Raw genomic sequence first — 13058 nt, forward strand, 5'->3', positions numbered from 1 at the left:
TTCCAATGTTTTACCCTAAGCATCATTCTACCAGTGGAGAGGTGACACTCATTGGACGTGCATAGGGCTCTTGCAGGCTACTTGGAAAAAATGAAATCCTTTTGAAAGGTCCCTAGACTCTTTGCCTCATTCATGGAATGTATGCAAGGGGAGAGGCCATTTCCTCCCAAAGACTGTCTTGATAATCCCCAGTCCTGCCTTGAGTGCAGGGGACTGGACTAGATGACCTCTCAAGGTCCATTACAGTCCTATGATTCTGTGAAATGGATCTCAGGGAGCATCCAACTCTGCTATGAGATTAACATCTCCTTGAGGGCAGCTTGAAAACTCATTTGATTAGACTTCAAGTGGCATTGATTGTTTCCCTTTGAGAAATCCCTATTTCCCTGTTGCTGACTTCAGTAGAGCAGCTATTTGGAGTTCCAGTCACACCTTAACTGTGCACTATTGCAAGTAGCTGTTACCGATGCTCTTCTGGACAGAGCGGTTCTGCAATCTGTTGTGTCGTAGGACTCCAGCCCCCACCTCCTTATAAAGATGCTGCTGGTGAATCACCTGAAGTGAACTACACACAGGGACAGTCACTCAAAGAAGGATGGGTTACTCACCTTGTAGTAGTTTGAGGTTTTTGAGATGTATTGTTCCTATGTGGAGTATACTACCTGCCTTCCTTCCCCACTGCCTGGTTTTCCTTTACTGGGAGTTAGTGGTGGAGAAAGAACTAAAATGGTGGCAATCTGTTAGCCCACTTTATTTCTTTGGTGTGGAGCCCAAGAAAAGTGGGGGTGTTTGCGTGAGCCATACAGACACAGCTAGGGAAAGATCTCTAGACCTAGATGCATGGAGCAGATATGTAACCTGAAGTGCACTAACCATAGGGAAAATAAATCTCGAACAGTTCAAATTATGACCAGGTGAGTACCCCATCCCTTCTGAATGGTGAATATAGGTTGGGCCCAAGTAACTTGGGCAGATATGATCTATCGCTGAAAAGAACCAAGAAAGAGCAACTATTGCCGGACTGCCCCCTCACTGTTCTGTAATGTCTGTTATTGGCTGGCTCTGGCCCCTCTCCAGGATGACTACACACAGCCCCTGCCACATAGATGTGGTTTCTGAATTTCCTTTAAAACCCTGTGGGACGGAGTTCTCTGGTGCACCTCCAACCAAGGAGTTTCCAGGAGTGATCTACACACGGGACAAGGGGTGCAGGATGGGGTGAACATGCTTTTGAGGAGACTCCTTTAGGATTTAAGGAAAAGAGATTGAAAGGGGCTCACTGGGCTTTACCTATGCCCAAAACTCTTCAGAGTGTGACAGTAAAATGTGAATCTCCAAATGTGTTGCCTAGCAACTGTTACTAAGGCAACAAGACTGTATTCACCTTGTATTCCAGTAAATGATCAATTAAGTGACCTGGTTTCTGGAAAGTCGCCTGTCTGCATTGGGATTTGAAGGAGGCTGCAAATTCTGTCTCTCATGGTTCAGTGGCCTCTCTACCTAGTGTCTTGCATCGTACTTGTCTTGCTGGCTTTGGGACCCAGTCCCACACAAGGTATTCTCTGTGTAGAGACCTTTCTCTGGCAGCCCTTGTCTCCCCCACCCTCCTGCCTTTTTAGTTTGCAGCCTGTTGCCCTCTTGAGCAGCTCTTTGCCAATCGCCTTCACTTCTTGACTACTTCCCCTCCGTTTCCTTTTGTGTAATCTTCAAGACCTTTGAGGGAGGGCCTCTCTTCATTTTCTGTTTGTGCTTTGAATAGTGTCAGGCACGCTCACATCACTTAAATAATAAAAATAGCAACTTTGTTCCCTAACCCTATCCTCATAGGTCTGACCCTCTGACTCTTCCTCTTGTTCATCCTCTGCCGTATCTCATTCTTCAGTATCATTTCTCTGTTCTGGTTCCCAGAGTTATGCCTGGTATGTGAGAGAGGGATTGAAAGAGGCAAGGGATGCAATTAATGATGTTTCAGAAATAGTTGAGATATTAAATACCTTTTCAGTCAGAAGAAGTCTGGAAAAATTAGGAAGAAAGATCTTGTTAAAATAACTGCCAATTGAGAGGAGGTCAAGGAATACTTGGCTAATTAAAACACAGATAAGCCCCATAAACCAGACAGTCCAGCAGACATGCACCCTAGGGAATTAGTTAACTAAATTACTGCGTATGATGTTCCCCTCTCATATTATCTGGACTGGTGATTTGCTAGGTCACTCCAGTCCTTGACTCTGGGAACCAACCGTACTCTGCTCTGCTTTGAGAACCTCCACTCCTAGGCTGTTCACGCACAGCCTCTGGCATGTAAGCTGCTCTCCGCTATTTGCAACCGAATGACTCTAGCCAGTATCTCTGGTCCCAGACACAGCCCTACCTAGGAACGTCCACCTTGCAGTGTCCTGTTATGCCCGCTGGACACTGCAAGCTTATATGAGTTTGTCAATTTAACAAAGAAATTGATATGTACCAGGCTTGTTATCCCAAGGGGAGTCTCTGACATGCTTCAAACCAAACGCACTGCTTCAGGTAGAATAAACAAACAAATGTATTAACTACAAAGATAGATTTTAAGTGATTATAAGTCAAAGCACAATAAATCAGATTTAGTCAAATGAAATAAAAGCAAAACACATTCTAAACTGATCTTAACACTTTCAGTGCCCTTGCAAACTTAGATGCTTCTCACCACAGGCTGGCTGGTTGCCTTTCAGCCAGACTCTCCCCTTTGATCAGCGCTTCAGTTGCTTGGTGGTGGTATCTGTAGCTGGAGCTCGAAGAGAGAGAGCATGGCAACTATCTCTCCCTTTTATCATGTTCTTTCTTTCCTCTTGGCTTTGCATCCCCCTTCAGAGTCAGGTGAGCATTACCTCATCGTAGTCCCAAACTGACCAAAGGAAGCAGGGTGACTCACTTGAGAGTCCAACAGATAGATCCTTTTTTTGCTGCCTAGGCCAGTGTCCTTTGTTCCTGTGAGGCTGGGCTCGGTTTGTCCCATACCTGCCCTGATGAGGTGTGAACTGCCCCTCTGTTCTTGGGGAGTTTTTGGCTGGGCTTGTTTTAAACCATGAGGACACATTTTCAGCTTCATAACTATATACTTGAAATTACAACCTATAACAGTACTGTACCAACAATGCTCAGTGCATCCTGAGCCTTCTGAAGACACTCGACTCGACACGCTTTGCATTGGATACCACACAGTCATAAGGATGGACATGGGGACGAAGGGTGTTCCCTCAAGGTACAGAGCATCACACTGCGTCCCTGAGAATTATGAACATATGGGAGAGGTACCAGAAAACTGGAGGAACATAAGAACGGCCATACTGGGTCGGATGAGGGGTCCATCTAGCCCAGTGTCCTGTCTTCTAACAGTGGCCAGTGCTGGATGCTTCAGAGGGAATGAACAGAATAAGGACTTTTGAGTGATCCATCTCCTGTAGTCCAGTCCTAGCTTCTGGAGCATGGGATTGTGTCCCTGATCATCTTGGCTAATAGTCATTAATGGACTTATCCTCTGGAATTTACCTAATTCTTTTTTTACAATTATACTTTTGGCCTTCACAACATCCCATGGCAACAAGTTCCGTAGAGGTTGACTGTGCAGTGTGTGAAAAAGTACTTCCTTTGGTTTATTTTAAACTTGCTGCCTATTAATTTTATTGTCTGGCTCCTAGTTTTTTTGTTATGAGAAGGCACAAATAACACTTCCTTATTCATGTTCTCCACACCATTCATGATTTTATAGATCTCTAACATATCCCTCCTTCGTTGTCTCTCTTCTAAGCTAAACAGTTCCAGATTTTTTTAAATCTTTCCTTGTACAGAAGCTGTTCCATGTCCCCTTTTTCAGTTCTAATATATTGTTTTTCAGATGGGGTGACCAGAACTGTACATGGTTTTCATGGTGCGGGCCTACCATAGATTTATATAGTGGCATTAGGTTTTTCAGTTTTATTGTCTATCCCTTATGGTTCCTAACATTTTGTTAGCTTTTTTAACTGCTGCTGCACATTAAGCGGACGTTTTCAGAAAACTTCCTATGAGGACTCCAAGATTACTTTTTTGAATGGTAACTGCTAATTTAGACTATCATTTTGTATGTATGGTTGGGATTATTTGTTCCAGTGTGCATTATTTTGCACTTACTACTCCTGGGTGAATTTGGCACCATTGTGCATGTGCAGAATTTGTGTCTTAAGGCTAAGCTTTTGTCATGGATATTTTTAGTAAAAGTCATGGACAGGTCATGAGCAATAATGAAAAATTCATTGACTTTTACTAAAAATGTCCATGACTTCCATGATGTTTATGACTAAATTGCAGCCTTATTTATGTCCCCCCCAGATTTCTTTGCTTCCCTGCAGAAAAATGACTTTCTGATGGGGAAGGAAAGGGAAGCCCCATGAGTGGTCATACGACCCTTCCCAGCAGCATGTTTTAGGCTCCCAGGGCAGCTGGCAGAGCAGTAAATCACTCTGGGCAAAGGATTGGGGCTAGGGAAGACCTGGCTGGTGGCTCTTACCCTGTGCTGGGCTTAGCTGCTAGTCCTGGTTGGGCTGGGGAGGACAGGACTTCCTCTTTCCCTGCAAAGCGTCCGGAGCTATCAGACCCAGCCCAAGATTTCTCCCCTGGCTGTAGGAAGCTCTGAAAACTGTCCCGCCCGTGCTTTCTACACCCATCACTTCTCAGCTGCAAGGGGGAGGGATCACTGTACTGGGAGCTGCTCCCCCATCCGCCCAACCCCTGTGTATCCATACCCCCTCATACCCAGACCCTCCTGCCAAGCTTCACCCCGCCCCGCAGTCAGAACCCCCCGATGAGCCCTACTCCCCCTGCATCTGGACCAAGCCAATAAACCACTTGCACCTGGACCCCCACCCCACTGAGCCACACTCCTCCAGCATCTGGACCCTGCCCCTGCTAAGCTCCCCACATCCAGACCCTCCTGCCAAGCTCTATCCCTCACACACTCAGACCATTCCACTGAGCTCCCCACACTCAGACCCCCTGCTGAGCTCTATCCCCCACCCCCAGATCCCCCTGCTGAGCCCCAAACACCTTCACCTGGACCCCCCTGCAGTGTCCCATTACTGTTGCACCCAGAACCCCCCAACAGGCCCATGTGCATCCAGATCCCCCCACACCTGGATCCTCCACTGAGCCACCCACATCCAGATTGTTCCACACAGAACCCTTTCAACCCACATCTGGATCCAGGGCCATCTTTACCCATACACAAAGTACGCAGCTGCGTAGGGCTCCAGCAAATTTGGGGCACCAAATTTCTTGGTGCCCTGCGCAGTTGTGTGCTGCTCCAGCCCCTGCTCTGGTTCTTCCCTAGGGCCTCCACCCTCTACATCGCCCCCGCCCTGCTTCTTCTCGCGCTTGCCCAGCCCTGCCCCCACTCCCTTGAACTCTGCAGCTGGGCGGGGTCTGCACTCACTGGCGGTGGGAGTGCAGCAACCTGGCCCCAGCCGCGTCACTGGTGAGTGCTGGTGGGTGGTTTCCCCCTGCCCTCCAAGCCAGCCCTGCCCCCTCCCCCTCACGGAGGCCTGGGGCCCGCTCCCCCCCCCGTGGAGTCCTGGGGCCATCCCCCCACACCTCCCCGCAGAAGCCTGTCCCCCTCCCCCCATAGGAGCTGCGTAGAGCCCCAGTATAGCTGGGGATGGCTCTGTCTGGATCCCCCCTCACTAAGCCCCTCCACACTTGGAGCCTGCCGGCCCTGGGGTGTTTCAGAGGCAGGCCCAGTCCTTGCACTGTGTCAGGGTTGGGTGCAGCCTCGCTGCTGAGTCTGTGTCCCGGGGGGAACTGCTCAGTGATCTCCCACCTCTGCGTAGCCACTGGCCTGTGCTCCCCTATGCCAGGCTGGAGCATCCACATTTATTTGACAAATAAAATTTGCAGATTTTTAAAATACTGTGTGCAGTATTTTTAATTTTTTGGTGCAGTATGTCCTCAGGAGTAACTTATCAACACTGAGTTTCATCTGCCATTTTGTTGCCAATTTACCCAGTTTTGTGAGATCAGTCTGCAACTCTTTGCAGTCACCTTTGGACTTAACTACCTTGAGTAAATTTGTATCACCTGCAAATTTTGCTGCCTCACTATTTCACCCTTTCCAGATAAAGAATATGTTCAACAGCGCAGGTCCCAGTAACTTCCAAAAGGGGAAACCACAAAAATGAGGAAGCTAGTTAAATGGAAGTTAAATGGAACAGTCACAAGGATGAAATGCCTGAAAACTGCATGGAGAATATTTAAAAATACCATAATAAAGTTTCAAAGTGAATGTAAAGCCTAAATAAAAAACAAAACAGAACAGTAAGAGGACCAAAAAAATGCCACTGTGGCTAAACAGCAGGAAAGAGGCATTTGGAAGCAAAAAGGCATCCTATTACAAATTGGAAGTCAAATCCTACTAAGGAAAATAGAAAGGAGCATAAACTCTGTCAAGTCAACTGTAAAAGTATAAGGTAGGCCAAGAAAGAATTTGAAGAGCAACTAGCTAAAAACACAGAAACTTAACAGCAATTCTGAGGACCTGCCCCAGACTGAGGTTCCAGTGGAGGAGGTTTTGGAACAAATTGTTAACTTAAACAGTATTTAAACTTATCACCTGAAGGAACTCAAAGATGAAATTGCAGAACTCCCAACTCTGGCATGTAACCTGTTGCTTAAATCAGCCTCTATAGAAGATGATTGGAAGGTAACTAATATAATGCTGGATTTTTAAAAAACGCTCCAGAGGCAATCCTGGCAGTTGCAGGCCAGTAAACCTAACTTCTCTACCAGGCAGATTGGTTGAAACTTTAGTAAGGAACAAAATTATCAGACACATAGATAAACACAACATGCTGGGGAAGTAACAGCACTGCCATTACTCGTGGGGGCATTCTGCGCCAAAAAATCAAAAATTCTATGCACAATATTTTAAAATTCTGCCAATTTTATTTGTCAAAATAATGCTACATAATCATGCCAGTTACAGTTATTTTGGTAATTTATTTCAAAATACCTGTCAGCAAGGATGTCTGTAACAATATGGACACACACACAAATTCCCCCAGGAGTAGAGAGTTAAAGAAACTCCAGTGAAAACTCAGTGCCACTTTCTCTGCCCTCTAACCCTAAGCCCCAGTGCCCAAGTCCAAGGAGGCCAAACACCTGTACTGGTTCAGATGTAAAGTGTACTACACAGGGGGGCGCCAGCTCAGGATTGCCAACCAGCAGGCCATTCTCAACCGATATCATTCAACAAACAAAGAAAGAAGAAGTGGGGCCGCTATACACTGAGGATGGAATGGAGGTAAAGGACAACCTAGGCATGGCCCAATATCTAAATAAGTACTTTGCCTCAGTTTTTAATAAGACTAGTGAGGAGTTTAGCGATGATGGAGGGATGATAAGTGGGAATGTGGATATGGAGGTGGATATTACCGCAACTGAGGTAGAGGCCAAACTTGAACAGCTTGATGGGACAAAATCGGAGGGCCCAGACAATCTCCATCCGAGGATATTAAAGGAACTGGCGCGTGAAATTGCAAACCCATTAGCGATAATTTTTAAGCAGTCGATAAAACTCGGGGGTTGTGCCGTACGACTGGAGGATTGCTAACATAGTCCCTGTTTTTAAGAAAGGGAATAAAAGTGATCCGGGTAATTATAGGCCTGTTAGCTTGACGTCTGTAGTATGTAAGGTCTTGGAAAAAATTTTAAGGGAGAAATTAGTCAAGGACATAGAGGTCAGTGGTAATTGGGACGAATTGCAACATGGATTTACTAAAGGTAGATCGTGCCAAACCAATCTGATCTCCTTCTTTGAGAAGGTGACGGATTACTTAGATAAAGGAAATGCGGTAGATCTAATTTACCTCGATTTCAGTAAGGCGTTTGACACGGTTCCGCATGGGGGAGCTGTTAGTTAAATTGGAAAAGATGGGGATGAATATGAAAGTTGTAAGGTGGATAAGGAACTGGTTAAAGGGGAGACTCCAGCGGGTCGTATTGAAGGGTGAACTGTCAGGCTGGAAGGAGGTTACTAGTGGAGTCCCTCAAGGATCGGTTTTGGGACCGATCTTATTTAACCTTTTTATTACTGACCTTGGCACAAAGAGCAGGAATGTGCTAATAAAGTTTGCGGATGACACAAAGTTGGGGGGTATTGCTAACACGGACAAGGACAGGGATACTATTCAGGAAGATCTGGACCACCTTGTAAACTGGAGGAAGGGTAATAGGATGAAATACAATAGTGAAAAGTGCAAAGTCATGCACTTAGGGATTAATAATAAGAATTTTAGATATACGTTGGGGACGCATCAGTTGGAAGCGACAGAGGAGGAGAAGGACCTTGGGGTATTGGTCGATAGCAGGATGACTATGAGCCGCCAATGTGATACGGCTGTTAAAAAAGCAAATGCGATTTTAGGATGCATTAGGTGAGGTATTTCCAGCAGGGATAAGGAGGTGTTAGTACCGTTATATAAGGCGCTGGTGAGACCCCATCTGGAATATTGTGTGCAGTTCTGGTGTCCCATGTTCAAGAAGGATGAATTCAAACTGGAACAGGTCCAGAGACGGGCTACTAGGATGATCCGAGGAATGGAAAACCTGCCTTATGAAAGGAGACTCAAAGAGCTTGGCTTGTTTAGCCTGGCCAAAAGAAGGCTGCTGGGGGATACGCTTGTTCTATATAAATATATCAGGGGCATTAACGTTAGGGAGGGAGAGGAATTATTTAAGTTTAGTTCTAATGTAGGCACGAGGACGAATGGGTACAAACTGGATATTAGGAAGTTTAGACTTGAAATTAGACGAAGGTTTCTAACCATTAGGGGAGTGAAGTTTTGGAACAGCCTTCCGAGGGAAGTAGTGGGGGCAAAAGACTTATCTGGCTTCAAGACTAAGCTTGATAAATATATGGAGGGGATGTTATGATAGGATAGTTTAATTTGGGCAATTGATCTTGGATTATCACCAGATAAGTCTGCTCAAGTGTCTGCGGGGAGATGTTGGATGGGATGGGAACTGAGTTACTGCAGAGAATTCCTTCTTGGGTGCTGGCTGGTGAGTCTTGCCCACATGCTCAGGGTTTAGCTGATCGCCATATTTGGGGTCGGGAAGGAATTTTCCTCCAGGGTGGATTGGCAGGGACCCTGGAGGTTTTTCGCCTTCCCCTGCAGCGTGGGGCATGGGTCGCTTGCTGGTGGATTCTCTGCAGTTTGAGGTCTTCAAACCAGTTTTGAGGATTTCAATAACTCAGTCCTGGATTAGGGGTTGTATAAAAGTGGATGGGTAGGGTTCTGTGGTCCCTTCTGACCTATGAGTCTATGAGTCTATGAACTCCTGGAACTCGATGCTCAGGTTCAAGGAGCTTGTGCCAACTGAGTCCAGGGAGGAGTTTGGAGCTGGCACGGACCTCTGTTCAGGCCTCACTGTACACTATGTACTCAGTGGCACATACTTTGTCCTCCGGTATCACCATGAGGCGTAGCTCGTGGTTGCAAGGTTCAACAGACAATACAGGACCTGCCTTTTGATGGGTCAGGCCTGTTCGTGGAGCAGACTGACTCTTGGCTCCATAGCCTAAAAGACTCAAGGGCTACTATGAAATCCTTGGGTATGCACAACTGGCAACCTAACGTAAACATTTCAAACCTCAGCAGCAGCAGTGCTCCTACCCTCCTTGGCTGAGGCAGGATTTTTACAGGGGCAGGAACGGCAAATGGAAGTCTGCCAAACCTTGTTTCGGGCAGGACCAGGGCCCAACCAAACCATCCTTGGGTTCCAAGCAGGCCTTTTGAAGGGGCACCTGAGGACAGCGCACCAGACTCATTTCCGGATCCTTCTCTGCCCTTTTTGAATCATTTGTCCTACTTCTGCCGTGCTTGGTCCCAAATAACCTCAGACCACTGGGTCCGCCACATGGTGGAAGTGAAATACTCTCTTCAGTTCTGCTCCTACCCTCCTTCCCACTCCCTTTCCCTGTCTCTCTTCAGGGACCCCTCACAAGCAGCTCCTTAACCAGGAGGTGCAGGTGCTTCTCACCATGGGAGCAGTGGAGGAGGTTCCTGAGGAGCTAAGGGGCAAGAGATTCTACTTCTGATACTTCCTAATCCCAAAGGCCAAAGGGAATCTCAGACCCATTCTAAATCTGTGCAGACTCAACAAGTTCATGGTAAAGTTGGAAGTTCCGCATGGTCTCCCTGGGTACCATTATCCCCTCCCTGGATCTGGGAGACTTGTATGCCACCCTTGACATGAAAGATGCATACTTCCATATAGTGATCTGTCCAGCACACCTGCACTTCCTATGCTTTGTGGTCAGCCACAAGTATAACCAATTCTCTGCCCTACCATTTGGCCTCTCAACAGCTCACAACAGTGTTCATCAAGTGCATGTCAGTCTTGGCTGCTTTCCTCTGTCGCTAGCAGGTGCAAGTATACCCCTACCTCAACGACTGGCTGCTCAGGGGCCACACCAAGGCACAGGTGCAGTCCCAAATCTGTTTGATCAGGTGCACGTTCAAGCAGCTGGGTCTCCTCCTCAACTTGGGGAAATCGACCTTGGAACCGACCCAGAGAATAGAATTCATTTGGGCAGTGTGAGATTCAGTTCAGGCATGAGCTCTTCTGCCAGAGACCCGATTCTGAGCCATCATGGACGTAATTCAAAGCCTCCAGCAATTCCCAACCACCTCGGCCACATGGCTGCTTGCACTTACGTAACCTGGCACGCCAGGCTGCGACTCAGACTGCTGCAGGCATGGCTCCCATCAGCCTACTGCTTAGGGTGCAACGGCGTGAATTCAGTGGTCACGGTGCCAGGGCAAGTCCTCATGTCCCTCCACTGGTGGCTCGACCACCCAAGTGGTGTTTGGAGGAGTCCCCTTCCACAACCCTTAGCCTTCCTTGTCTCTGGTTACAGATGCGTCAGTTCTGGGATGGGGGGAGCATCTGCGGGACCTCCAGACACAGGGCCTGTGGTCGCAGGACGAGCTCTCCCTGCATATCAACATCAAGGAGCTGAGGGCGATGCGCCTAGCTTGCCAGGCCTTCCAGGCCCAACTGCAAGGCCAGTGCACAGCCGTTGTAATGGACAACACCACCCCTGTGTTCTACATCAACAATCAGGGCGGAGCCCATTCCCCTCCTCTATGCCCGCAGGCCCTCCGCCTCTGGGAGTTCTGCATAGCCCACTACATTCACCTTGAAGCATCCTATCTACCAGGAGTTCAGAACACGCTGCCGTACCACCTCAGCAGGTCCTTCCGCACATACGGGTGATCCATCCGGCCAGATGCCATACACCTGATTTTCCAAAGGTCGGGGTTTCCCCAGTTCGACCTGTTTGCCACCCGACGCAACAGGAAGTGCCTAATGTTCTACTCCTTCCAGGGTCACAGCCCAGGCTCCCTCACGGATGCATTCCTGCTACCCTGGAGAGGTCACCTGCTCTACGCCTTTCCCTGTTCCCTCTCATGCACAAGGTCCTGCTCAAGGTCCACAGGGAGGGGGCAAAGGTAATTCTGATAGCTCCAGTGTGGCCTCAACAACGCTGGTACACTATGCTACAGGAGCTGTCAGTGGACGCACTGGTCATGTTACCTCCCCTCCCCGACTTACTCACTCAGGACCACGGTCGCCTCCATCACCCCGACCTATGGTCTCTCCACCTCCTGGCTTGGAAGCTTCATGGCTGCAGCCCATGGAACTTCTGTGCTCAGAACAAGTAAGGGAGGTCCTCCTTGGCAGCAGGAAGCCCTCCACTAGAGCCGCATATCTGGCAAAGTGGAAGAGATTCTTGTGTTGGTGTGACTAGTGTCGTACACTGCCTCTCCAGCCGCCTGTACCCTTCATCTTGGAGCACCCCCTACACCTGAAACAGCAAGGCCTGGCGGCATCCTCCATAAGGGTACACCTCACTGCTACCTCGGCCTTCCTCCCAGGAATTTCTGGTCGATCTGTCTTTGCCAACCCTATGGTTGGTCACTTCCTCAAAGGTCTGGACTGCCTACATCAGGGGTCGGCAACCTTTCAGAAGTGGTGTGCCGAGTCTTCATTTATTCACTCTAATTTAAGGTTTTGCGTGCCGGTAATACATTTTAACGTTTTTAGAAGGTCTCTTTCTATAACTCTATAATATATAACTATATTGTTGTATGTAAAATAAATAAGGTTTTCAAAATGTTTAAGACGCTTCATTTAAAATTAAATTAAAATGCAGAGCCACCTGGACCAGTGGCCAGGACCCAGGCAGTGTGAGTGCCACTGAAAATCAACTCGCGTGCTGCCTTTGGCACATGTGCCATAGGTTGCCTACCCCTGGCCTACATTCCCAGATCAGGCAGCCTGTCCCTCGGTGGGACCTTAACCTGGTCCTCTCCAGGCTCATGGGGCCCCCATTCGAACCTTTGGTAAATTGCTCCCTCCTGTAGCTGTCATGGAAGGTAGCTTTCCTGGTGGCCATTACTTCTGCGAAGAGGGTGTCTGAGCTAAAAGCCCTCACCTCTGACCCACCTTACATGGTTTTCCACAAGGATAAGATGCAACTCAGGCCGCACCCGGCCTTTCTCCCCAAGGTGGTGTCGCACTTCCACACCAGCCTGTCAGGAAAATGTCCTATCTTGCTATTTCTCAGGGACCTGCTTTCTTCTCTGTCACCCCAGATCTTCTTTCAGCTCCCCTCCCACCACCAATGCACCTTGCCCCTAACCAGGACGAACCACCTCCGAGGGGTAGACCTATGCAGTGCTTGGCCACTCTGCTGACCAAGAGCTAAGGTTGCCCATTAGTGCCCCTTGTGATGTGGCCCAACGATTGTTTCCCCATTGATGATACTATAGGTGCTGCTCTTGGACATGAGCCTTGAGTAGTTTGGTGCCTGTAGCATCTCCTCAGCTCTTATGCTTCTGCCAGTCTGGGTCCTATCTTTCAAAGCTCCATCTATTCTGCCATCGTATTGTGGCCACATATTACATGCAGCAGGGAGAAACCATGGGTTGCTCTTGGGTTTACGTAACTCCGGGTGTCTTGCAGTTTGTTGTTTGGCAGCGATG

General features: G+C 48.1%; 1 protein-coding gene across 3 annotated transcripts in view; it reads left to right on the top strand.

The window, feature by feature from the left end:
- The window catches only part of LOC115659798 (unconventional myosin-X-like), a 263102-nt gene that overhangs the window by 59762 nt on the left and 190282 nt on the right, over positions 1–13058 (top strand). The gene's annotated exons all lie outside the window — the stretch shown is intronic.

This window comes from Gopherus evgoodei, chromosome 11 (genome assembly GCF_007399415.2).
Source record: "Gopherus evgoodei ecotype Sinaloan lineage chromosome 11, rGopEvg1_v1.p, whole genome shotgun sequence".
NCBI classification, from domain to species: Eukaryota; Metazoa; Chordata; order Testudines; family Testudinidae; genus Gopherus; species Gopherus evgoodei.